At 40.0% G+C, this 26496-nt stretch overlaps 1 protein-coding gene and 1 long non-coding RNA gene across 11 annotated transcripts in view; one reads left to right on the top strand and one right to left on the bottom strand.

The window, feature by feature from the left end:
* The window catches only part of LOC145504408 (BEN domain-containing protein 5), a 1377102-nt gene that overhangs the window by 634698 nt on the left and 715908 nt on the right, over positions 1-26496 (bottom strand). The gene's annotated exons all lie outside the window — the stretch shown is intronic.
* LOC145504410 (uncharacterized) overlaps positions 13500-26496 on the top strand; it is a 90950-nt gene continuing 77953 nt past the window's right edge. Inside the window, exons 1-3 of the long non-coding RNA XR_014052191.1 lie at positions 13500-13541; positions 16463-16523; positions 21172-21298. This is a non-coding gene — a long non-coding RNA (uncharacterized LOC145504410). The remainder of the gene's footprint in view (positions 13542-16462; positions 16524-21171; positions 21299-26496) is intronic.

Genomic DNA, 26496 nt, shown 5'->3' with positions numbered 1-26496 from the left:
AATCTTGATTCCAGCTTGTGTTTCTTCCAGCCCAGCGTTTCTCATGATGTACTCTGCATAGAAGTTAAATAAGCAGGGTTACAATATACAGCCTTGACGTACTCCTTTTCCTATTTGGAACCAGTCTGTTGTTACATGTCCAGTTCTAACTGTTGCTTCCTGACATGCATACAGGTTTCTCAAGAGACAAGTCAGATAGTCTGGTATTCCCATCTCTTTCAGAATTTTCCACAGTTTATTTTGATCCACACAGTCAAAGGCTTTGGCATAGTCAATAAAGCAGAAATAGATGTTTTTCTGGAACTCTCTTGCTTTTTCGATGATCCAGTGGATGTTGGCAATTTGATCTCTGGTTCCTCTGCCTTTTCTAAAACCAGCTTGAACATCTGGAAGTTCATGATTCACATATTGCTGAAGCCTGGCTTGGAGAATTCTGAGCATTACTTTACTAGCATGTGAGATGAGTGCAATTGTGCGGTAGTTTGAGCATTCTTTGGCATTGCCTTTCTTTGGGGTTGGGATGAAAACTGACCTTTTCCAGTCCTGTGGTCACTGCTGAGTTTTCCAAATTTGCTGGCATATTGAGTGCAGAACTTTCACAGCATCACCTTTTAGGATTTGAAATAGCTCAACTGGAATTCCATCACCTCCACTAGCTTTGTTTGTAGTGATGCTTTCTAAGGCCCACTTGACTTCACATTCCAGGATGTCTGGCTCTAGGTGAGTGATCACACCATCGTGATTATCTGGGTTGTGAAGATCTTTTTTGTACAGTTCTTCTGTGTATTCTTGCCACCTCTTCTTAATATCTTCTGCTTCTGTTAGGTCCATACCATTTCTGTCCTTTATCGAGCCCATCTTTGCATGAATTGTTCCCTTGTTATCTCTAATTTTCTTGAAGAGATCTCTAGTCATTCCCAATCTGTTGTTTTCCTCTATTTCTTTGCACTGATCACTGAGGAAGGCTTTCTTATACTGCACTATATACTTAAAAATATATTACAAGACTAAATTTCATATTAAGTGTTCTTAACACAATAAAATAAAACTTCAAATAATAATAAAACAAAACCATATGCCTTCACAAAAGCTTATATTGAATACCCATAGTAGTTTTTTTCATGAACACAACTCAAGCAGATAAAAAAAGTTATAGTTTATTTATAAAATGGAATACTATGAAGCAATTAAAACCAATGATTTACCGATACTTGCAAAATACAGTATACTGAGTAAAGAAATTAGGCATGAAAGAATACATACTTTATTATTCCATTTATATTAAACTTTAGGAATGACAAATCCAATCTACAATGGAAGAATGTAGATCAGTGTTTGTTTGGGTGAGGGGGTCAGGGAGGTAGATTGATAGAGAAGAGGCACAAGAGAACTTTTGGAGGTGAGGTAGTGCTTCGTGAGTGCATACATTTGTCAAATCTCATTGATCTCTGCCTTTAAAATGTGTGCAACTTATTGTAAATAATAAATAATATATCAATAAAGTTTATTTTATTAAAAAAACCCCAACGTTCTATGGAGGTGCTCATCTATTGTAAGAGGGAGAGTCAAATGAGCAATAACAATTGTGTTAAATACTATGTTGAGAAAATCCAGATACGAGAGTACCTGATGGAAGCAACTAACCCAAATTAGAGGTTTATAGAGATTTCTCAGGGGAAGCTGAGATCTGAAGGAGACATCAGAATAGTTTGTAGAACAGACACAACAGCATGTGCAAATGCCTGGAGCAAGACAGAATGATTCCTTGACCAACAACAAGGATGTACATTTTGAAGAGATCTTAACCAAGCAGAACTGACAAGCTTGACAGAATTTGATGACTGATTGGATTCTGGAACCAGTCTGTTGTTCCATGTCCAGTTCTAACTGTTGCTTCCTGACCTGCATACAGGTTTCTCAAGAGACAGGTCAGATGGTCTGGTATTCCCATCTCTTTCAGAATTTTCCACAGTTTATTGTGAAACCTGTATGCAGGTCAGGAAGCAACAGTTAGAACTGGACATGGAACAACAGACTGGTTCCAAATCGGAAAAGGAGTACGTTAAGGCTGTATACTGTCACCCTGCTTATTTAACTTATATGCAGAGTACATCATGAGAAATGCTGGGCTGGAAGAAACACAAGCTGGAATCAAGATTGCTGGGAGAAATATCAATAACCTCAGATATTGGTGTTGGAGAAGATTCTTGAGAGTCCCTTGGACTGCAACAAGATCCAAACCAGTCCATCCTAAAGGAAATCAGCCCTGAATTTTCATTGGAAGGACTGATGTTGAAGCTCAAGCTCCAGTCTTTTGGCCACCTGATGTGATGAACTGACTCATTGGGAAAGACCCTGATGCTCGGAAAGAGCGAAGGCAGGAGAAGGGGATGACAGCAGGTGATAAGGTTGGATGGCATCACTGACTCGATGGACATGAGTTTGAGTAAGCTCCAAGAGTTGGTGATGGACAGGGAAGCCTGGCATGCTGCAGTCCATGGGGTCGCAAAGAGTCAGACACGACTTAGTGACTGAACTGAACTATAAAAAGGAAAATCCCAAGTTTAAATTTTCATATGATCTCTCAGTAGATTGTAATGATTACTTAAGGACAAATGGAGTGGACTCTTGAGAGTCCTTTGTACCAAATGGAGATCAAAGCAGTCAATCTTAATGGATATCAGTCCTGAATATTCATTGGAAGGACTGATGCTGAAGCTGAAGTTTCAATATTTTGGCCAGTTGATGCGAAAAGCTGACTCATTAGAAAAGACCCTGATTCTGGGAAAGATTGAAGGCAAGAGGAGAGGGGGCTACAGAGGGCAAAACAGTTGGATGGCATCACCGACTCAATGGACATGAGTTTGGGCAAGCTCTGGGAGATGGTAAAGGACAGGGAAGTCTGGTGTGCCTGCAGTCCATGGGGTCACAAAGAGTTGGATGCTACTGAGCGATTGAATAACAACAACAACACAGGCAAAAGAGCAACAAAAAACCGTCTGCCTTGAAACTAAGAAAATCCTATATCACTGATAAACATAAGTGTAGACAACTTAAAAAATAACGCTTACTAGGTGCCAGGCATTTCAGTTGCTTCAACTCACTTGATGCAACTACTCTGATAGCCAAGTTTCATTGCCCCCGTTTTACCAATGAGGAAAACTGCTCACAGATGTTAGGGAATTCGCCTAAGGCCAGAATTCAAATGCAGATCTTTCCAACCTTCAACACACTGTGTGCACTATGTATTTATGCTCCCATACTTAACAGACATTATATTATAGAATTTGGTTTCTGAAAGTAACCAGTGACCAATCTAAAATCTTCACAAATAACACATCAGGAAAAATGGTATTGTAAAACCCTTTCAGATTTCTTGCTAGAAAATAACAACTACAGGCTCTGATTAAGAAAACAGCACCAAAATTACAGACTCCTTTCAGTAAGCCAGTCTTTAATATCTATAAGCACTAGACTATTTAATTTGAACTTGGCTCCTGTGGCGAATACAATAAATTAACTTGTGAAATTAATCATTTTGTTTTTAATGAAAAAAATAAATAAATACATAAGCTGTGCCACATCTATACATATGGCTGGCAGGGATAATGGTTTATGTTGAAAAATACTACTCTGTGGGAATTTCTACTGCTGTTTAAGCCGTAATTCAATTTGTTCTATTTAAATACAAAACTATGCTAGTCTTTCAGATAATCAGTCTAGTACTGAGGTTCACAGTAGGTTAAAACTGCAGTCCTTTTCACTTAATAAAAATGAAATTAATGATCTAATTTTGTCCCCCCAATAGTTTATGGCATTAGAATGCAGAGAGAATGCTTTACGAACTGAACCAGTTCAATGAAGTCAAATTGACAGATATTTGCTGATTAATTCAATATGTATCCAGTAGTCAAACAGATGTTTTATATTTACCATTTCATCTTTTCCAAATGAAGTCCCCATTTTATAAATCATGATACTAATAATCAGAGGCATTACATAATTTTATTCAAGGTCACAAAGTTAAAAAATAGCACAGCAAGAATTTGAACCTAGTTCTACATGAACCTAAATCCCATGCTATTAACATGACACTAAACTATTTCTGATATTAAGTGTATGGTAGAGAATGAGTGATACTAGATGATAAATACAATGATCGAACTTTATACAAAATGATACTGAGACACAAATGTGGGGAATGCTGGATGGGAACACCAGGAAGACTCCCTGAAGGGGTGACATTTAAATAGTCTGGGCAATTACTGGTTTCCGAGGGTATGATTGTAATACTCTCTTCTACAATAGAAACTGCGATCTTCATTTCATATAAAATAACTGATATCCAGCTTAGCACTCACAGTACTGATGTAGGATCTTCCAATAAATTGAGACCTAAAATTCAGCTCTTTCATCCTTAGTCCAGTGGAGTGGTTCTAAAGGGCACAGAGTAGCAGTATAAGAAGTGAGCTAAATGACATAGTGAGTGGGTGGGCAGATGATGTCAGTGGGTTTGGGATCTTTACAGCACTTGGCATTAAAAGAATTAAAGAATCTCAAAACTTCAGAAACAGATCATTCAACACCCTGGACATTTATATCAATACCTGTAAAATAGTTTATTATGATACAATAATGTGCACCATTTTTGGACAAGTTGAAAGTAATCACTACAACAAAAATAGGAAATTGTGTTCTAATTCCTACAGGTGAGGGGAGGGAGTTTTGTTGCTACCTGGAAGAAATGGCATTTGAGAAGAGTCTTGAATAAAAAAAGAAGATTTACATACATGAAGAAAGAGCAGGTGGGGGTTCTAGGCAAATTTAGGAACAGACCTAAAGGTATGGAAGCCTGAAAGTGAAGAGTTCCAGAAACTAAAAAAACAATCCAGAGTGGAAAGAGCTTAAGTTGTACAGTGGAGAAAGTGTGGGAGGAAGAAATTTACATTAACATTCCAGAGCCAGATCATGGAGAGTCTTGAAGGCAAGGCTAGGCTTTTATACCTTTCTCTGTTCAGGTGGGTGCATCAAGTCCAAAGAAAAGAATACTGCATTCAGAACCTTTAAGTAGTATGCAGAGGGAAAACTAGAGAAGGAACAATTAGAAACAGATTTTGAAGAAGCTAATGAAGAAAAGTGTGTTAAGAGGTATTAAATCAAGCATGGGCCCCAAATTATAGTCTAATTAAAATATCAGTTATCTTCCCTGAACTCCTGCTTCTTGCTCTTTCCCTCCACCATCAAAATATTGAGTTGGCCAAAAAGTTCATTCCAGTTTTTCCATAAATGTTTATGGAAAAACCCAAATGGACTTTTTGGTCGACTCAATACTTAAAAAGAGTAATCCACATTAACTATTGCTATTTCTTTGATGTTTATTTCTTAACATATTACAGTCTGACTTCATTCCGTATCCCATTACTGAAATGACTCTGAAAACATCACCTGTGATCCAGTTGTCAAAGGCAATGGCTGTCCTCCTCTCACTAAATCCTCCTGTGGCACTGCTGATCATATTTGTATCTATAGCTAAAACGTGCCTCTCTATCTACAGATTATGACCAATTGCCTCTCTATCTATCTACATATGACCAATTAATTGCCTTTTCAACAATTCTATTTGGATTCTAATACCTCAATTTAACACACCCCAAATTGAATTTTTAATCTTGCCTCCACAAACCTACCCTAGGTACAGTCATTACCATTTCAATTGGTGGAAACTCCATCCTCTTTACGTTCAGAGCAAAAATCCTGAACAATCTTTGACTCCTCTCTATCTTTTACAAGATGTTCAACTCTTTAAGAAATACTACTGGGCTTACTTTAAAAATATATCCCATAAACAGTCAATCTACTGCTACCACTCTGGTTCAAGTCACTGCCATTTCTCACCTAGATAGCAGAAATAGCTTCTGAAATGGTTTTCTTATTTGTAGCTTCATCCTCATATATTATCAAAGCATAATCTATAGTCAAAGCTATGGTTTTCCTAGTAGTCATGTACAGATGTGAGAGTTGGATCATAAAGAAGGCTGAGAGTCAAAGAATTGATGCTTTCAAATTGTGGTGCTGGAGAAGACTCTTGAGAGTTCCTCGAACAGCAAGGATATCAAACCAATCAATCCGGAAGGAAATCAACCCTGAATATTCACTGGAAGAACTGATGCTGAAGCTCCAATATTTTGGCAAGATGATTCAAAGAGCTGACTCATTCAAAAAGACCCTGATACTGGGAAAGATTGAAGGCATGAAGAGAAGGGGATGACAGAGGATGAGATGGTTGGATGGCATCACCTAGTCAATAGACATGAGTCTGGGCAAACTCCAGGGGACAGTGAAGGACTGGGAAGCCTGGCATGCTGCAGTCCATGGGGTCGAAAAGAGTTGGACACGACTTAGAGACTGAACAAGTCTATTATCGACATAGCAACCAGATTAATCTTCCCAAACAAAAGGTGTCTAAAATATACTCAGGTAAATTATTCCAGAGAAGGTAATTTCTAAGGAGGAACTATGGTTACCTATGGGCTTCCCAGGTGGTGCTAGTGGTAAAGAACATGCCTGTCAATGCAGGAGACATAAGAGATGTGGGTTCAATCATTGGGTCAGGAAGATCTCCTGGAGGAGGGAATGGCAACCCACTCCAGTATTCTTGCCTGGAGAATCCCATGGACAAAGGAGCCTGGTGGGCTATGGTCTATAGGGTCACAAAGAGTCAGATACAAGTGAAGCAACTTAGCAGCAGCAGCAGCATGATTATCTATGCTGGGTAAAAGGAGAATGGAGTGCAGTCACAGTTATATCTGTCTGTTTGCCATTTACAGAAACATTTTTAAGTACAATAATTTATGCAAATCTCACAACCACTTTTGGGATCCAGGAGTTTTTATTTCCATTTTAAAAGTGAGCAAATTGAAACTCAAAATTGTGAAATGTCATCATTCATTCATCCATTTATTCACCCACTCTTTTACTATTTATTGAGAGTCTGCTATGTTCCAGTTCTACAAGTAAGCCAGAGATCCTGTCTATCCCAGTAGAGCAGGAATTTAACCCTAGGCTGCTCATCTTTAAATCCAAGGGTCTTTCCCTCTTCATGCATTGCAAAGGGACATCCAATAAGGATCTTTTCAGATGTTTTGAGTGAAAAGCATGTGAAAAAATGACAAATATTTACAGTTGGATAGCAATTACGGCACCTTATGTGCAATAATTGGCCCTCAATAAATGTGGTAAAAGAATAGATGCGTGGATGAATGTGAAGGTAACAATGGTACTGTTCTTCCTGTCTTGTGTGATTACAATGATGATCAAATGAGACTGTGGTGAAAGGGTTTTGGCAAGGGTCTCTTTTAATCAAACATTAGACATTAACATTAGACATTTCTACTGCTTGCTGCTTCAAATCCCATTTGGAAATAAACAGTAATGCATCAGGCTGGGTTAGATTCACTTCTCAACAGAGCAATGACCCTTGGTTATAAGTTATGATTCTGTTTGTTTTTACTTATTGTCTTCCTAACGATATTTAAGAACCTATCTTTTTTATCTCCACATATGACCAGGTCCCATGAACAACACTGAGGCTTAGTATCTGTTTCCTGAAGTAATTAATGAATTCCAATTTTATAGATTAGAAAGTTGAAACTCAGAAGGGTACATGAATAACAAAGTCACCTAGCTATCAAGTAGCATAACTGAAATTTGGACTCAGGCCTTCTGATGCTAACAGGTTTTTTTTGTTGTTGTTTTTTTTAATATAGTAGTTTTTACTTCTTAATCCCCTACTGCTATTTTGCCCTTCTGCACCCACGTCTTACTCCCTACTAGTAGCCACCAGTTTTTTTCTTTATATCTGTGAATCAGTTTTCTTTTTGTTATATTCACTAGTTTATTTTTTAGATTTCACATGTAAGTGGTATCACACAGTATTTGTCTTTTTCTGTCTGATACATTTCATTTAGCATAATATTTTCCCAGTCCATTCATGTTGTTGCAAATGGTAAAATTTCATTCTTTATGATAGAGTAGATTTCTCTCTATTCATCTGTTGATGGATGTATAGGTGGCTTCCATACCTTGGCAGTTGTGAATAATGTTGCCATGAACATTGGGATGCATGTATCTTTTCAAATTAGTGTCTTTGATTTTTTCAGATATATGTCCAGAAGTGGAATTTTGGGGTCATATGGTAGCTCTATTCTTGATTTTTTTGAGAAACCTCCTTAATATTTACCACAGGAGCTGTACAAGTTTACATTACAACAAACAGTGGAGGAGGCTTCCCTTTTCTCCACATCTTTACCAACATTTGTTATTTATGTTCTTTTTCATGATAGCCATTCTGACAGATGTGAGGTGATATATCATTGCAGTTTTAATTTGCATTTCTCTGATGACTAACAGTGTTGAGCACCTTTTCAACACATGCCTGTTTGCCATCTGCATTAGCTGTGGGCTTCTCATATATGGTATTGTGTTGAGGTATGTTCCCTCTATGCCTACTTTCTGATGAATTTTTATCATACATAGTTATTGACTTTTGTCAAAAGATTTTTGACTCACTGCATCTAGTGAGATGATCCTTTCTATCCTTCAATTTGTTAATGTGTTCTGTCACACTGATTGATTTACAGATATTTTAAAAAATCATTGCATTACTGGGATAAATCCCACTTGTTCATGGTGAATGATCCTTTTGACATATTGTTGGATTTGGTTTGCTAGTATTTTGTTGAAGATTTTTGTCATCTATGTTTATCAGTGATATTGGCCTGTAATTTTCTTTTTCTTTTGATATCTTTGTCTGGTTTTGGTATAAGGATAATACTGGCCTCACAGAATGTGTTCAGAGCATTCCTTCCTTTGCAATTCTTTTTACAGCAGTTTGAGGAAGGTAAGTGTCAACTCTTTTCTAAATGTTTGGGGTAATTCATCTGTGAAGACATCTAGTCTTAGACTTCTCTTTGTTAGTTGTTTTTTTTTTTTTAATTAATGATTCAATTTCGTTACTGGTAATTGACCTGTTCAGATTTTCTATTTCTTCCTGTTTCAGTCTTGGGAGATTTCACATTTCTAGGAATTTGTCCATTTCTTCTTTGTTGTTTTATTGGCATATAGTTGCTCGTAGTAGTGTCTTACACTTCTGTATTTCTGTGCAGTTAGTTGTAATTTCTCCTTTAAAATTTCTAATTTTATTGATTTGGGCCCTCTTTTTTTTTTTGATGAGCCTGGTTACAGGTTTATCAATTTTGCTTATCATTTCAAAGAAACAGCTAGTAGTTTCATTGATTTTTTTGTTTTTGTTGTTGTTGCTGTTATTGCTCTGAACTTTATGATTTCTTTCCTTCTACTAAATTTGAATTTTGTTTCTTCTTTTTCTAGCTCCTTTAGGTGTAAGGTTAGGTTGTTTATTTGAAAGTTTTCTTGTTTCCTGAGGTCAGCTTGTATCACTATGAACTTCCTTCTTAGAACTGCTTTTGCTGTGTCCCATCGATTCTGGATCATTGTGTTTTCATTTTCATTTATCTCCAGGTATTTTTCTACTTCCTCTTTGATTTCTGCAGTGATCCATTGCTTATTAGTTGTATACTGTTTAACCTCCACATGTGTTTGTGTTCTTTGCAGATTTTTTCTTACAGCTGATTTCTAGTCTCATAGCAATGTGGTCAGAAAAGATGCTTGATGTGATTTCAATTTTCTTAAATTTACCAAGGCTTGTTTTATGGCCTAGCAATGTAACAGTTTTTATAATATACTATTTTTCAACTTAATGTTTGGTTCCACAAGATATTTTAATAATAATAAAATAATAATAGGTAGAACTTTATAACTCATGTGTTACTTTCCCATATTTTTTTCTATTTACTCTCACAACAATAGTATAATTACAAATCATAGGTGGGGAAATGGAGGCCCAGAGTATCTCTGATATGTAGATTTTCCCGAGGTTACAGAGCTAGCAAATTCAGAAGCCAGTTTTTATTCACACTCAACATCTCTGGCTCCTTCATATTCATTTCAGTGTCCTTCTCTCAAGTGCCCAGGAAAGCAGCATGATTCTAATATAGGGCATCCACAACTGTACTCACTGCACTGGGACAGGCCAACACAGAAGAATACGTCCTCCAACTTGCACAGATTTTTGAGAGGAAATATTTTGCCATCTAAAAAAGCTGTCAAGGCTTCAGAGACTTTACAGGTGAGGAACAAAGCCAGCTGGCAAAGCATTTGACAAAACCTAACTGCTAGTGATTATCAAACTACAGGAGACAAGGACTTCTTAGATGTGTCCACTGACCTGCAAGCAGTGCAATCAAAACAGAGTTTTGCAGGTGTTGTCAGGGTGATATGACATGTATTCAGATTTTTTCCCTTTTGTTATCAGGCTTAAAATTTAGTCCTCTTTCTTTAGTAGTTTTTGGAACCATGTGACTGGCACAACTCTGGCAAGTGCTACAGATGCAATGGGATTGTGCCTGAGCAAAAATTGCCACCCTGTAAAACTCATAATAAATATTGTGCTCCTTCCTGGGGCTTTAAAAGGTGGGTGCCATTTCTGAGAATTAAGAAACTGATTTATTAATAATTACAGAGATATACAACGAAGAAGAAACAGAGTTTTAAAGGAGTTTATATTTAAACACAACAGGGATGCATAGTAACATTTACTGCTATTAAACAAGAAGGGATTTATAAATTTCACTTCAGTTCAGTTCAGTTCAGTTCAGTCGCTCAATGGTGTCTGACTCTTTGCGACCCTATGGACTACAGCACGCCAGGCTTCCCTGTCCATCACCAACTCCCGGAGCTTGCTCAAACACATGTTTATTGAGTCAGTGATGCCATCCAGCCATCTCATTCTCTGTTGTCCCCTTCTCCTCCTGCCTTCAATCTTTCCCAACCTCAGGGTCTTTTCCATTGAGTCAAGTTCTTCGCATCAGGTGGCCAAAGTATTAGAGTTTCAGTTTCAGCATCCATCCTTCCAATGAATATTCAGGACTGATTTCCAGTCATGGTTTGATGCTCTTTCAGTTCCAGGGACTCTCAAGAGTCCTCCAACACCACAGTTCACTCCACTTAGATTCAGTTATATTCAGTTTAACTTAACAAGTACAATGTAAATTGCATTTCTTCCTAAGTACAAATACCATTCAATGATGAAATCAAATGAATTGGAGACTGAGAAGAAATACACTTCATTCATTCATTCATTTATTCCTTAATTCAACAAATACTTACCAAGCAAGAACTCTGGAACCAGTCTAGGTATAATTCAGGTATCTGCCAGTTAATAGCTCTATGCTATTATTTTTTAATCAGAATTATATCACTGCCACATTTCAGGCACTTTTCTTGACATTTGGGAGACCAATAATAAGAGTAAAGGTCCAAATTCTTATGGAGCTTGACTTGTTTTTGCTTCCCATTTTGCTGTCCAACAACTGGCTGTGGTTTATGTGGAAATTAATCTACTTGCTATGGTGGCCCCTTCTTATGTTTTACCGTAGATTGTGAAGTCAGCAATCAGGCTAATTAGAAATATGTCTAAAGCAAGAATCAACAAACACAAAATGAGAATACCAGGATATTCTGGAGTACCTAAGAGGAGAAAACATGCGGCTTATCTTTATAGAAACTGAGATGACAAAAAAAGGAAGAAAAACATTGTGTCATTGTGTGCATGCTCAATCGTTCAGTCATGTCTGATTCTTTGTGACCACATGGATTGTAGCCCACCAGGCTCCTCTGTCCATGAAATTTTCCAGGCAAGAACACTGGAATGGGTTGCCATTTCCTACTCCAGAGGATCTTCCTAACCCAGGGAATGAACGCATATCTCTTGCATCTCCTGCAGTGGCAGGTGTATTCTTTGCATTGCACCAACTGGGAAGTCTTGCTTTTCTCTAAAGTTTTCTTCATTTGACCTAATTTTCCCTTCGAAACAGTCTTACTTAGATCTCCTCTATTTAACAACGTCCTATCACTCATGCCTGTAAGTCAAGAGCAAACAAACAAACAAAACAAAACAAACAAAAAACTGTGGCATGTCTCTCAAAATTCTTTGGCTAAAAGTTTTCAGTGATCCTAAATCCACCTTCTCTTCCCTAGCTGGGATGAGCTCCTCACTCTCTCAAATGAATCCCATGTCTATTGCAATCTGTATATCTATTAAAGCAAAATCAAACAAAAAAAAAAATAACCTGTAAATTTACAAACTCTATATGGTATTCTATATTTGCTAGGATTTTGATATTTAGAGAGAAGAAAATACAGTCAGCCTTTCATATCTACATATCCATGGATTCAACCAAAGGATGGAAAATATTTGACAACAAAATTACATGAAATTCCAAGAATCAAAAAAGGCAATGGTATGAATATGTTCTGAACACTGTCAACCTGCTTATTCTGGAACCCACAGAAAAAAGATTGGACAAAAGGTCTGATCCAGTGTGTTGTTGGCTGATGATGACTCTCATTGTGGATACCAGGGCTCTATTAGAACTCTGCAAAAGATGGGGGCGGGGGAGGGCCTTGAGGGGCTATGTTAGGGAGCTTGGGAGGTAGGGAGATTTTGGGTGCCCCCAGGGAACCTATCTTCAACTCATCCTCAACTGTTTACATAGCACTTACATTATATTTGGGCTTCCCTGGTGGCTCAGACAGTAAATAACCTGCCTGCAATGTAGGAGACACGGGTTTCATTCCTGGGTTGGGAAGATCCCCTGGAGAAGGGAATGGCAACCCACTCCAGTATTCTTGCCTGGAGAATTCCACGGAAAGAGGAGGCTGGTGGACTACAGTCCATGAAGTCACAAAGAGTGGGACACTACTAAGTGACTAACACTGCACTACTACTATATCTATTCCCATTTCTGGTCTCTTTTGTCTCACTGTCCTCTTTCTCCAACAAGCCCAATGTATAGAGAAGAATGCAAGACTTAGGATAATGCATATTTGGGTTATAATCCTGGCTCTGCCATTCACAAGTTGACTAAATTTTGATAAGTTATTATAACTCTTTGAGCCTTAGTTTCCTCATCTATAAAATGGAATAATAATCCCCACTCTCATGGGAATACTGAGAGGCTAACTTAAATGTGAGTAAAGAAATGTAGCGTCAAGAAGTCTGAACACTGAAGAACTGATGCTTTCGAATTGTGTTGGAGAAGACTCTTGAGGATCCCTTGGACTGCAAGATCTAACTGGTCAATCCTAAAGGAAATCAAACCTGAATACTCATTGTAAAGGCTGATGCTGAAGCTCCAATACTTTGGCCACCTGAAGTGAAGAGCTGACTCATTGAAAAAGACCCTGATGCTGGGAAAGATTGAAGGCAAAAGGAGAAGCAGGTGGCAGAAGATGGGATGCTTAGATAGCATCATTGACTCAATAGACATGAATCTGAGCAAACTCCAGGAGACAGTGGAGGAGAGGAGCCTGGTATTCTGAAGTCCATGAGGTCACAAAGAGTCAGACACAATTGAATACCTGAACTACAACAACAACAAAGAATTTAGCATAGTACTTGTTATGTAAGTGCTCAATAAATATTTGTCCCTTCTTTTACCCTCACAGTATGTTTATAATAGTATTAAATATAGTTCTAAATAATACCCTGGAAAAGTAATTCTAAAACTTTTTAGTGAAGATACTACTCTATTATTTGAAGGATATTAAAATGCCTATTGAGAATATAAACTTAATATGGCACTAAAAAAGATACTATAAATAAAATAATGACTTTTTTTATAATTCACTAATTAGCTTCATGCCCATGTCTTCATTTTCTTTTCAAAATAACCTTATAGGATGGCCAGGTCAGATATTTCTATTTTAGAAGTGAATAAACAGGTTTGAAGATATTATAAGACCTGGAACATGTGTACTCAATCTAAAGGGAATGGGAAAGGGGCAAAACCCAGATCTTCCAATCCCTTTACAAGGGTTCATTCTACTCTGTTCCTAACAGACAAGGATATGCATTAACTGGGTAAGTCACTTCTCTCCTGAGACCTTCCACTGCCCTATGAACAAGCTATCAAAGTAGTAGTCTGTGATATATGCCTACCCACACCTCCCAACACTTACCTAGACTTACCTCTCCCTAAGACCATGCATTTGTTTAAGGAGGAGTCATACTGAACTTGTTGTTTGTTGTTTCTGAAACACATTAAACTGTTAGTTCTAGGCATATGTTGCTGCTTTGGGTTGGAATGCCCTTCCTGCTCCTGAATACCCAGGCAACACCCCTTTATGAACTTTTCAAGATCCAAAGCATGGCTTGCCACAGCTGGAAGAACTTTCTTGATACTCCATGAAAAGTGGTTCCTTTGTCTTTCATGTCCCTTGGCACAACTTTGTAACATGAAATTGTATCTTGAATTTGGTGCAACTGTATCTTCTCTGTATTGGTTGTGTTTGACACAATTATGTCTGTCTCCATCATTGGACTGTGAACTTCACAAAGGCAGGGATCGTACCAAGCGTTTTATTAATTCTCAGTGTCCAGACAAGGCTTGGCATGGAGTAGATATTCAGGGAGGACTTGATAATATGATGGATGGATTAAATTTCCTAGGGTATCCTTAGGTCTGACCCAGAAGCCTTACATATGAAAGGAAAACAGCAACTCACAGATCTTCTCAGGAAGGAGTCAGTCCTAACCATCTACATACATTAACACATGGGGAGTGAAGTGGAAAAACAAAAATAAAAAAGTAGAAGTCAGCAATTACTGGAATTACTGCTCTTTGGGACACAATCATGAACATGTCATTTTCTCAGCAGCAACTCTCTCACCATTTTATCTCCACTTGCCATTTGCCAACCCAGACTGAGCTGGTTCTCTAGTGCAAAATAGCCTTAATCCTCTTGAAAATGAGTCTGACAATGAAAAAGCTAGGTCATCCACAGCTAAATGCATTTTAGTGGGCCCATGCATAGATCTAAACAGAAACTGGGTCTCACAAGTTCTCTGAGCTCTGGTTTTTCTACCTGTAAGCAATAAACTACATCCTCTCTTAGCCTCTCCATCAGCAAGGCGAATCATGGCAAAGGCAATGGTATAAATATGTTCTGAACACTGTCAATCTGCTTATTCTGGAACCCACAGGAAAAAGATTGGAAAAAAGGTTTGATCCAATGTGTTGTTGGCTGATGATGACTATCAATGGATACAAGTGCTGTATAAGAATTCTGTAAAAGACAGCAGGAGGGAGAGGGTCTTGAGGGGCTATGTTAGAGGGCTTGGGAGGTAGGGAGATTTTGGGTACTCCCAAGGAACCCATCAAGGAAACCTCATGAAGGGGTAATACAAAGTAAGCAGCAGTGCTTACTTGTCTATAATCTAGCACCAAACACAAACACAAAAAGATATTTAATCATTTCTAGAAGGAAGAGAGGGCTTTCCAGGTGTTACTAGTGGTAAAGAACCTATCTGCCAATGCAGGAGACATAAGGTTTGATCTCTGGGTGGGGAAGATCCCCTGGAAGAGGGCATGTTAACCCACTCAATATTCCTGCCTGGAGAATCCTGTGGACAGAGGAGCCTGCTGTACTACAGTCCATAGAGTTGCAAAGAGTCAGATATAACTGAGGCCACTTAGCATGCGTGCATAAGAAGAAAGAGAATAAGGAAGGTGGGAAATAGGTAGGTGGGTAAAGAGGGAGGGAGGAAGGAAGAGAGGGAGGGAGGGAGGATAGGTCCTAAGGCCTGCCTTTAAAAGCAGCCTGGATCTAGCACTGAGTTTAATGAGCACTGAGCTCTTATCCTCTTTCACTTATACCTAATAGTCATGTTCAAAGACCCAGCTCACTTCAGTGCAATTTTCTTCAGTTTATCTAACCTACACATACCTGCTGATCCCTCAGATCTATGATGGGTGCTAGAAACTCTGATATGAATGAGACACAATCTTTGACTTCAAGAACTAAGCTGAGAGAAACCTAGGCATAGACACTGATAACTTGGTGATAAATGCAGTAAGAAAGGAGTTCTGTTACTGAATGGGGCACGCAGAGCATGAAATAACTAATTCAGCCAGTAGAAGACATCACAGAGAGAAAGACACTTTGGTTAGGCCCTGAAAGAAGAGTAAGAGACTTAGGCAGTGAGACAGAGAGAGAATTCTAGGCTGAAATAACATTGAGAGCACAGGCAGTGGGGCTGGTGGTGATGGTGTTGACAGAACAAGATACTTCTCTCTGAGAAGTTACAGAGAGCATTTAATGGCTGAACAGAAGATGTGACAAAGAGGGTATGAGCTAAGCCAAGAAAGACAGGATAGGGTTAATTCATTTTCATCCAGGAGCAGGCATAAATGGTGTTCTAGGTAGGGAATCTTACCTGTCATAGGGTGAAAAATGTTGCTTCAGAAGTTCACGAATATAGTTAGAAGGTAAGGGCAGGAAATATCTAAGACACCATCTGACATTTTTTTTTTTTTCTGCTCAGGCCTTATTGCCAAATTCAGACTTAAATTGAAGAAAGTGGGGAAAACCACTAGACCATTCAGGTATGACCTAAATCAAATCCCTTATGATTATACAGTGGAAATGAGAAATAGATTTAAGGGACTAGATATGATAGAGTGCTTGATGAAATATGAATGGAGGTTTGTGATATTGTACAGGAGACAGGGAAGCAAGACCATCCCCAAGAAAAAGAAATGCAAAAAAACAAAATGGATGTCTGAGGAGGCCTTACAAATAGCTGTGAAAAGAAGAGAAGCGAAAAGCAAAGGAGAAAAGGAAAGATATACCCATTTGAATGCAGAGTTCCAAAGAATAGCAAGGGGGGATAAGAAAGTCTTCCTCAGTGATCAATGCAAAGAAATAGAGGAAAACAATAGAATGGGTAAGACGAGAGATCTCTTCAAGAAAATTAGAATACCAAGGGAACATTTAATGCAAAGATAGGCTCAATAAAGGACAGAAATGGTATGGACCTAACAGAAGCAGAGGATATTAAGAGGAGGTGGCAAGAATACACAGAAGAACTGTACAAAAAAGATCTTCACGACCCAGATAATCATGATGGTGTGATCACTCACCTAGAGCCAGACATCCTGGAATGTGAAGTCAAGTGGGCCTTAGAAAGCATCACTACAAACAAAGCTAGTGGAGGTGATGGAGTTCCAGTTGAGCTATTTCAAATCCTCAAAGATGATGCTGTGAAAGTGCTGCACTCAATATGCCAGCAAATTTGGAAAACTTAGCAGTGGCTACAGGACTGGAAAAGGTCAGTTTTCATTCCAATCCCAAAGAAAGGCAATGCCAAAGAATGCTCAAACTACCACACAATTGCACTCATCTCACGCGCTAGTAAAGTAATGCTCAAAATTCTCCAAGCCAGGCTTCAGCAATACGTGAACCGTGAACTTCCAGATGTTCAAGCTGGTTTTAGAAAAGGCAGAGGAACCAGAGACCAACTTGCCAACATCTGATGGATCATCGAAAAAGCAAGAGAGTTCCAGAAAAACATCTATTTCTGCTTTATTGACTATGCCAAAGCCTTTGACTGTGTGGATCAAAATAAACTGTGGAAAATTCTGAAAGAGATGGGAATACCAGACCGCCTGTCTGTCTCTTGATAAACCTGTATGCAGGTCAGGAAGCAACTGGACATGGAATAACAGACTGGTTCCAAATAGGAAAAGGAGTAAGTCAAGGCTGTATATTGTCAGTCTGCTTATTCAACTTATATGAAGAGTACATCATGAGAAACGCTGGACTGGATGAAGCACAAGCTAGAATCAAGATGTCTGGGAGAAATATCAGTAACCTCAGATATGCGGATGACACCATCCTTATGGCAGAAAGTGAAGTAGAACTAAAGAGCCTCTTGATGAAAGTGAAAGAGGAGAGTGAGAAAGTTGGCTTAAAGCTCAACATTCAGAAAACTAAGATCATGGCATCTGGTCCCATCACTTCATGGCAAATAGATGGAGAAACAGTGACAAACTTTATTTTTCTGGACTCCAAAATCACTGTAGATGGTGACTGCAGCCATGAAATTAAAAGACGCTTACTCCTTGGAAGGAAAGTTATGACCAACCTAGAGAGGATATTAAAAAGCAGTGACGTTACTTTGCCAACAAAGGTCTATATAGTCAAGGCTATTGTTTTTCCAGTAGTCATGTATGGATATGAGAGTTGGACTATAAAGAGAGCTGAGTGCTGAAACATTGATGCTTTTGAACTGTGGTGTTGGAGAAGACTCTTGAGAGTCCCTTGGACTGCAAGGAGATCCAACCAGTCCATCCTAAAGGAGATCAGTCTTGGGTGTTCATTGGAAGGACTGATGTTGAAGCTGAAACTCCAATACTTTGGTCACCTGATGTGAAGAGCTGACTCATTTGAAAAGACCCTGATGCTGGGAAAGATTGAGGGCAGGAGGAGAAGGGGATGACAGAGGATGAGATGGTTGGATGGCATCACTGACTCAATGACATGAGTTTGGGTGAACTCCGGGAGTTGGTGATGGACAGGGAAGCCTGGTGTGCTGTTTTTCCTGGGGTCGCAAAGAGTTGGATATGACTGAGCAACTGAACTGAGCATTTATTTGTCTTGTCTTCGTTGATCCTCTCTCCCATCCTTGTCACCCCTCCCAATTCCTCTGTCAAGTAAATTAGAGATCACAGATAAGACTGCTGTAGTTTTGAATTACAACTCTACCACTTAGTTCTTCAATCCTGGATGATTTTCCAACTTTGCTCACCCCAGTTTCTATAACCCCCAATGCAGGTAATACTAGTATATATGACTGCTGTATGCTTTAGTCATAATAGCTAATTTCTATTATTTTCTATGTATCAGGTCCAGTTCTAAGCATTTTTAATATGCTAGTTCATTTGTTATATAAATACCTATTATCCCATAGGTAATATTTGTGTCCCTATTTTTCAGATGAGGAAAAGAAAGTCCAAAAATGTTAAGGATTTGACTTTAGGTCACAGTTATAAGTAGAAGATTCAGGATTTGGTTACAGGCATTTTGACTGCAGAACCTAACACTCCTAACCACAGTGAACATCTATGTGAAGTCCCTAGCATTGTGAGAGATGACAGAAAAGCTATGAATTATTGCCACCTGCAAAGCCCATTAACAATTCTTGGAAAATAAAAATAGAATCTCATAAAATAAACTCACTTTTTTCCCTTCTCCTTTGTGCTTAGTCTAGCTCACAAGGTGTTGAGTTCAGAGGCCATGCACCTAGCCCTTCAGACCAGAGTTCCCAGTTGTAAAGGGCTGTGCAGACACCTCAGGTGGCAGGGTCTGTGCAGAAGTGCTACATGGGACACTGTAGCTCAAGGTAGTGCAGTGAGGGTGGTCCATGTGCAGAGGCACTGCCCTGGCACCAGATCTGGAGCGTGAGCAACACATCTATGCCCAACCCTCTAGAACTTCATCCTTCCCCCTGAAGAGAACCCAGTAAAGCTGCCCCCACCAGGGCCTATCTCAGAGCCTGTCTGGGAGAGCAGAGAGCCTGTGCTCTAGAATGCAAGCTCACACCTCTCCCCTCTTTGGTCAAAGAATGAAATTTTCCATCTGAACAGAACCTGGTCTCATTCTATCGACTGGATCAACACTGGCAAGGAAGAACCTTGTTGGGGCTGATTTGAAGTGTGGGTAACATTATCATTCCAGTTGCTGCTGCTGCTGCTAAGTCGCTTCAGTTGTGTCTGACTCTGTGCGACCCCATAGATGGCAGCCCACCAGGCTCCGCTGTCCCTGGGATTCTCCAGGCAAGAACACTGGAGTGGGTTGCCATTTCCTTTTCCAGTGCATGAAAGGGAAAAGTGAAAGTGAAGTCGCTCAGTCGTGTCCGACTCCTAGCAACCCCATGGGTCTGCAGCCTACCAGGCTCGTCCACCCATGGGATTTTCCAGGCAAGAGTACTGGAGTGGGGTGCCATTGCCTTCTCCAATCATTCCAGTAGCTCTGCCAATTTAAATAAATGGATGAGTGTCTGATAAATGGGAGACTGAGTAGATAAGTGAACAAAGGTTCGTTGAAAGAGGAAGCACTCAGCTGAGAAGAGAACCACTTCGGGTGTCTGGCCAGGTCGGTGAGGAGTTGGTAGCTGTAAGGTGGAGTGGTGGTGATAAGTGTCTCATATTATCAGATATAATTGGCATGTGGGCACCATTGTTCTGAACTCATGCATAGAACACTGAGACGTGTTCCAGAGCCCCTCCAGGGAGCAGGTTGGGGTCTGGGTGACCACACTAGGCTTTCTGTGTGGCCTGATACTTGGGCTTCAGTCTGGCTTCAGTGACAGTCTCTGCCAATCTTCTGCCTCATCCATGATCACTACCAGCAACCTACCATTCTGATTCTCAAGGCATGGCTTGGTGGCAATGAGCAGCTGGGGAGCCAGGATGAAGGGTCTGGGGATGGAGAGAGTCATAATTCATCAGTTTCAATAAGCTCGGAGTGCTGAAGACAGCACAAAACTGATGCTGTGGAGCTGACAGAGGAGCAACAAAGGCAAGGGAGAAGCCTCAGTGAGGGAAGTGCCAAAAGAGGAGAGCAGAGGATGACATTCTGTGCCCACAAATGTCTGCCGACATTCAATGACTTTCCCCAGGACATACAGATTGAAGTACAAAGTCAGGATTCAAGTCCAGAGATTTGTGACCCCAAACCTGTGCTCTTTCTCTCCTACCACACTGTGATCACACAGCAGGGGATTCCTAGATGAGTGTGTTCAACTTGATGCTACTGCTGCACCTCAGTTTGAGAAAGAGAATAGGTTACCAAGTTGCAACTAGATCTTATCCATCCCAAATCCCCTATCCTCTCCACGCCACCCAAATCCCAGGCCCAGAAAGAGGCATTAACTTGACCAAGGTCACACAGTGACTTAGCATCCAGATCTCCGCATTTCCACAGCACCTCATAAGAAAAGTTGCTGCCCTCAGGTTTTCAGTGAAAACTGTCCATTCAAGGCCAGCCAAGAGCTTAAAGCTCATCTGCTAGGAGGCTTCATATGATTATTTACTTAAAGAAAGTGAAAGTCACTCAGTCGTGTCTGACTCTTTGCAACCCCATGGATTGTCCATGGAATTGTCCAGGCCAGAATACTGGAGTGGGTAGCCTTTCCCTTCTCCAGGGGATCTTGCCAACCCAGGGATAGAACCCAGGTCTTCTGTATTGCAGGCAGATTCTTTACCAGCTGAGCCACAAGGGAAGCCCAAAAGAAAGAGAAGTTGCTCAGTCGTGTCCAACTCTTTGTGACCCCATGGACTGTAGCCTACCAGGCTCCTCCATCCATGGAATTTTCCAGGTAAGTGTACTGGAGTGGGTTGCCATTACCTTCTCCAGAGGATCTTCCTGACCCAGGGATTGAACCCGGGTCTCCCTCATTGCAGGCAGGCGCTTTACCATCTGAGCCACCAGGTAAGCCCCTTAGAGAAAGGGAGGACACCTAATTTTAGCCCACTGAGGAATGAAATGCTGATGTACAAATGTAATTAGGAAAAAAAAATTGCAGTGGTATGCTTGGGAAGAGTGGGTAGCTTACAGACTTCAAGGAAGAATAGTGTTTCAGGCAGAGAAAAGGGTGGATTGGGAGTGGAGTGACAGAGCCCCCTGGCCAGGTCTTGGGCCGGCAGGGAGAAGTCTTAGTTTCCACAGGCCCCTCTTGGGCACCACCTTGAGTCTGTATCCCAAACAGGCTATTTTTCTGCATTCTCAGAGGGCACTTTCTAACTGATAAGGTGGTAAGAGGTAATACAAAGAACCTGGGTTATAAAATTATGTGTGTCTGGCTTTGCCACTCATCAGCTGAGGGACCTTGGGCAAATCACCTCACTTCTTTGAACCTTATTTTCTTCATATTATCAAAAGGAAGTGCTCTCTACTTTGTCGAGTTATAGTAGGATAAACATAACATATGCATAAAACATTCTGCACAGTTCTTGGAATATAGCAGATGTCCAATAAACTGTAATTTTATACTTATTACTATTGTTACTACTGTCATTATCACTGTGAAGTGTCCCCTGTGAAGTGAGGAGCCTCCCATTGGGGTGTTTACATGGCAGCTTCTGGAGCCTGGCTATTTTCCCTTTCTTTCAGGACAATGGAAATTACATGTTTCTCTGAAGTAAATGCACTCAGCTCCCACTCAACACTTATCTTACCTATTGTGAATATACTCACAATAGGGTGAGGTAGGAATCATTTCTTTGAAACTTGTCAGTAAGCCAGTACTGAACTGAGTAACACCTTCTGACCTTGGTAAGAAGACCAGACTAGTGTCTTGTTTTACAATTTTGAAAATTAGCTAAGTCCTGTACCAATGCCTGGGCTGGCTGTGCAACAGAAGCAAATATCCTGAGCCCAGACTTGGTTCTGCTGGGTCCTGGTTATCAGAAGTGTCTATCTTGAAATTTTCTAACTTCTCCTCTGGTGCCTGAGATTAACCAGGGAGAGGGGTCACAGTTGGGCAGGTGTCAGGTTCCCCTTTCTCATCCTCAGGGTGCTCTCAAACCCTCTACCCCTGTTCCTCACATGCAGAAACAGCCAGATGACCTAAGGTGCTCCAGGACGCATGGGGTTGTTCTATGGCCCATGGTTAGGTCCCAGTTCCAAAAGGATGGCTCAGAAAACAGATTGACTCTGTTAGCTGGTATGATATTTCTTTTACAGGATTATGCAAATTGTACCACCAGAATAATGCTAACATGATGATTTGGGGTGACTCCCACTCATATTGGCTATAGGACAAGTTCAGGGATCTGGGCTACTGATGGAGCATAGTTTGCCTATGACCTCTGGGCTTGAGCAGTGTGTGTGGGCCCAGGCACTGGCCCTTGTCTGTCTGTATCCCAACCATGGTGCTGTCTCTGGAGTTAGAGCAACTGAAGACAGCATGGTGGCAGCAGGTATCCTTTATCCTCGCCCCTCCTGCACAGAAGAGGTGGGCTCTTCTGTGGAAGTAACTGTGCCTATCGCATGCGTACCTTCTCTGAAGTCTTTTGAAGTTGTTCTGCATTTCCCACAAATCCTCCTCATTGTTTTCAATTAATGTTTGAATGCTGTACTCATCTAGGCCTCTCTCAATGTATGCCATAAGAGCACAGAATTCCCTTGCATGATGGGTCTGTTCTGGGTCCATTGCTTATTTTTCCTACTGATGGCAATATATGGAAAGCACTTAACATTGTCCAGTCAACATCAAAAGAGCACATATTCTAGGGATACTGTGATGAAGGCCTCAAGCAAAAGAGATTAAGAAAAGACATGGTTGGAAGATATACTGATCTGTGTTTATTCTATACAATTCTGGATGGCACATTTAACATGACCAGAACATGAATTATCACATTCACATTTTCTTTCACACTTGGAATGAATCCTAGAATTGTGTTCATCAACAAAGCATCATTTAAAAACACTTTGAAAGAGTTATTAGAAACCAGTATTTATGGGAGACACAACAAAGATTCTCTTCTAGACCAAACTCTAGTCAAGCTCCTCTGAGTTCTCTTCTCAACTAGGCCCTGACTTTGGGACTAACATGTTCATCATTTGCATTATCCAATTTTAGCCAGAATCCATCCTGCTAAGACAGTTTATTCAGAACAATCCCTCTCTCCCCCCGCCAATCCAAAATAACATGCTCACCCACAATATTTGATCAGATGTTACCATTATCCTTCAGGTAATATCTAATCTCTCTGACCTGTCTTCAGTAATCAGTAAGAATCTTGTTCAGTTGTTTTAAACAGGATCCCCCCTCTTCCCTGATGTCTCCTCTTGGTAATTTATGATTTTTTTGTCAACTGACCACCACCCTCTCTTGCTCCTTGGATATAAATTCTCACTTTTCCTTATTGTTTTTGGAGTTGAATTTGATCTTTCTCCTTTACAAAACCCCATTGTAGTAACCTTCTGAATAAAGTCGTTTTACCATTCCTTAACAAATGTCACACATTTTTTTTTTCTTTAATAGCACCATGAATGATAAAGTGTCATTAGTCATAACAAAACCAGCATTAAATAAAGGGCTTTAGGAAACATCAGAGACAAGGTGATCTATATTGTTTTGATACAAACATGTTCCAAAGAGCCATGCATTATGAGTAAAATCAGTGTTGCTCCCTTTTGCTCCAGATGGGAAATATGAAATTAACCAGGAACCATGTATTTTGTAATACAGAACATGAAAAGGTGGTGTCTGGACACTTCACATGCACTGGTTGAACAGTCACCAACCATATCTCTTTTTCTAAGCATTGCTCTAAATCGTCACCTAAATTCATGTTCTTCATGTGGGTTCGTAAATTTTGTAATCTTTAATCAAATTACTTCTGTATATAGGTGCCCCATGAAAAAAATTTACCTGGGGCCTTGCACACCAGACGTGTACACAGGTTGATATAAAATATGTCCAGCTTGTGGCTTAACCATGGGATCTTGTCATCAGAGAGGTGATGAAGGAACACTTCTGCGTACTGTTTGCAAGATCGTTGTCCTTTCATCATAGCTGTAGCTAAAGGGTCACTACAGGTCTCAACTGCACAGGCATATCACAATCAGTGACTGAAAGTGGAGCTTCAAAGCAATCTTCCACAAATTAGATATACACTCACAATAAACTATTAAGGGTAAACAGATACGGATATTCATTTATTCTATGCTAAAATATGTAAAGGGAAAATGCATAGAAAGAAGACTAACGGGAAATAGGATAAAATTTTGAGTTGTCTTTAAGAGGAGAAACAGAGGGGATTTTCCTGAGTCATAGGTACTTTTCAGTACTTTCTAAATTTGCTACAATAAGCATGTGCTTTTTTCACCTCACTGAACTTCCTTCAACTCATGTTTCTTACTTCTCTGCAAGGGATATTCCCTCTTCCCTATGGACTCATTCTCCCCGACAACTCACCTTCATTTGGTTAAGTCCTACCGATCCCTGAAATCCTATCCGGAGCACCACTTCCTCCAGGCACTGTTCTCTGACTCCTCCAGGCTATATTAAATGCTTTTCTAATGAGCTCCCATATTACCTTACAGATTCTTAATCACTCCACCTGCAGCTGAAAGTTTGACTGTTTTTTTTTTTTTTTTCTCTATCAGTCCTGCACTCCAGTAACACAGCACTGTGAGGAGCAAACATAATGTATAGTCAGGCCACTCAAGATGGTTGTTCTCTTGCTCTCTGTAATCCCTGCTCAACCAGTGCCTGCTTTACCTGTACCCTACTCACATGTTTGGCCTTTCTATATACTTGCCCCAGATCCCAGCTAGTGATTGTTCTTATCAAAGGAGCCATGAGGGGCCTGCCCCTCTGCTGGTTTCCCTGGTAACTAATGAGCCAACCTGACCTTAACTCCCACAACAACTGGTCATCTCTCCTTCCCTCCAGGAGCAAAGTCTGCCACCATTTCCTGCCAGCCATCCACTGCACATGGTGGGTTGTGGCTTCAGGATCTCGTTTCAGATGTGTAAGCTTCCCTGTCCATTAAACCACTGAGGTTTAATATTGCTGACTCTGGGCTCTTTCTACTATCTTGAAGCTGGGCAAGCATAGGACTTGTAGGCCTTCAGGGTGCAGTCCAATACACAGATTCTCAGAAATATTTGTTAAATGAATAGCTGGATGAAAATAAACTTTTAAACTCCTTTAAAAAATATATATACACATGAACAAAGCCTAGGAGGCTTAGGGAAATCTTTGTCCTTTCCCACTGATAGTTAAAAAAATTTAACGGAGTGTTTCTCTAAGTAAATAATCTATGGAACTGAGTCCCGTCCTCTGCCAGGAACAGAAAAAAAAGTATGGTAATTCTTTAAGGCAGTTGGGCAAATATTTCCTTAATAACACTAATTCCATAAGATAGTCTGTGAAGAAAGGAGAGAAAGCGTGTCCATAGCCGAATAACTGCGGGAATGCTGTATGCGTTGGCCCCCTCTAAAGAGTTACTGCGTATATTAGCATATTTCAATCTTATAAAAAGTCCTATTGTAAACAATCCTGCTAATTTATTTTTAATCCAAGCTTCCCAAATTTATTTAAATATGAATCCTTTCTTTATGTAACACCTATTAACATCTGTTTCACAGAACAGTTTGAGAAATGCTAGATTTAAGAGAAAAAGCTTCCTAAGGAAGGAATTTTCTAACTCAGGGTGAAGGTAAGAAGTAGGAAAAATATAAGGAGTGAAAGAGAGAAAACAAAACATACTAATAAAGTGTAAATATTTATTGAACACTTACTATTTGGCAGATTATATCAAGTGTTTTATATATATATATATATATACTGTCTTCCCTGGTGGCTCAGTCGGTAGAGTCTGCCAGCAATGCGGGAGACACAGGTTCAATCTCTGGGTCAGGAAGATTCCCTGGCAAGGCAATCCACTCCAGTATTCTTGCCTGGAGAATTCCATGGACAGAGGAGCCTGGTGAGCTACAGTCCACGGGGTCACAAAGAGTCAGACACAACTGACTAACACACACACACATTTTATATAT

Source organism: Giraffa tippelskirchi, chromosome 5, assembly GCF_054371585.1.
Source record: "Giraffa tippelskirchi isolate mGirTip1 chromosome 5, T2T-mGirTip1v1.2.pri, whole genome shotgun sequence".
Classification (NCBI taxonomy): domain Eukaryota; kingdom Metazoa; phylum Chordata; class Mammalia; order Artiodactyla; family Giraffidae; genus Giraffa; species Giraffa tippelskirchi.
This window is presented reverse-complemented; position numbering and strand designations above follow the sequence as displayed.